The following is a 1793-nucleotide window of genomic DNA, read 5'->3' as shown; positions in this document are numbered from 1 at the left end:
TTGGACATAAGCTCGTGAATAACCTCTATGATAAGGAGTGTGTGTATGTGTGCATGTTGGTGAGACCATGTGTGCCACATGGTCGTGCTTCTATGTGTGTTCAAGTTTTAAATTGGAGTGTTAATTTTAAAAGTGTTTTTGACTAACCCCCACTTACTAAGACCAGATCTGGGGGCATTTAAGTAATTAATAGATAATGATTATGCAATGGATAAGTTCTAGGCATTCTAGTCACTGATTTTTGTGCCCAAGGGAAACATTTGTTAGTGGAGGTGTGGTATTTCTAGTATGATAATTAAAGCTGACTGAAGGACAGGGCTCAGTTTTATCATGATTTCTTGTCTTGCTGACGTGAGAAGTGAATGATTACTCCTGTTCATGTGGCTTTCTTGCTCACATAGAACTGCTGTTCTGCAGAAGCAGCTTTACAAGCCTAACATGATTCATGTTTGTAGAGTGGTGATGTTTGCAGGGTCTTGGGAATTTCATAATCCTTCAGAGCTCAAGGTATTTGTTCATTAAGTTAAAAATATGTAGATTTAAGGGAAGAGATGGTCTCTTTCACAATTTTTTATCTTCTTTTATTATGAGGTAGAGATACTTGACTTAGGAATTGAGAGTAAGTTCTGTTTAGAAATGAAGTAGGCTTGTCCCAGTTGTATATTACATTGGGCCCATTTTCTTGACTCTTTCTGATGGTTTTTCTTTGGAGAGCGGTATTAAAGAATTTTCCTTTGTTCATTGTTCACTTAACCCATGTGGTTGTTATTTTCTTCCATGTGTAGCTCTTTCTACTTTAAAACATGAAAGTGAAGCCCTTTGGGTATTAAGATCAGTATTTTCCAATGTTTATGTTATGTTCTGCTTAGGCCAAGCCATCCATATATCTGATTTTTAATAACTTAAATAGAAGCTCCTGAATTAGGGCACAGTTCACACCTTGAGTGTTGGTTCATATCTAAGTGTAAACAATGTAAGTGTTGTCTTGAATTTAGTTGAGCTAGAGATCTGTTGCATTCTGAAACTTCAATTACACAAGTATCTTCTATATTGTAGCACTGTGAATGTATAATAGTAGGCGAAGGTGGAACTTCAATGAATTTTCTAGTTGCTCAACTTTTAATTGTTTTGGTGGTTGGGGTTTTTTGGAGGTGTTTGGTGTGGGTGCTTTTGTGGGTGTTTTTTTTTCTCCCTCCCAGAGACTTTCATTTTATGGGAATTTTTTCTTGGAGGAAAACCAAATGGTGGTGTTTTTCTAATGGATCAGGAAACCATGTATTCAGATAGCTCCTGGATATATAAAAATTGAGTGCTCCAGTGCTTTCTGACTCATTTATTTCAACTAATTCCTACTTATGTCTTCCATGTTAATCCTTTGGGATGGAGAGCTTTATTTTTATCCCCAGATAACCACAGGCATAGTCTGGTTCTTAATAAAGCTCCTGACTTCAAGAGAAATGTGATAAAGCCACCTGGAAGAAATAAATACCAATCTTGAACAAGGTAATGAAGAACTCAGACTTCATCACTGTCAAAACTTGAGAGCCTGGCTCACTTCTGGGCAGGGGAACTTTTCTGAAACCTTTACTTTGTTGTTTGTTCTTTAATAGTCAGTATATATCTTGGTGTACGTGCACAAACAAAAATCTCAGTTCCTAGTGAAATTGTTTCCCCTACTGCCCTTTAAAGGGTCACAACTTCACTGCTTTGTCTGCAAACAGAGGGAAATGTTGTTCGCTTTTTAAAAGGGAGCTTGTTTGTCTGCTTTTCTGATCAAGCGGATGTTCCTGCTG

This window comes from Nestor notabilis, unplaced genomic scaffold (genome assembly GCF_000696875.1).
Source record: "Nestor notabilis isolate BGI_N333 unplaced genomic scaffold, ASM69687v1 scaffold14676, whole genome shotgun sequence".
NCBI lineage: Eukaryota > Metazoa > Chordata > Aves > Psittaciformes > Psittacidae > Nestor > Nestor notabilis.
The sequence above is the reverse complement of the archived record's forward strand: the minus strand, read 5'-3'. Positions refer to the sequence as shown.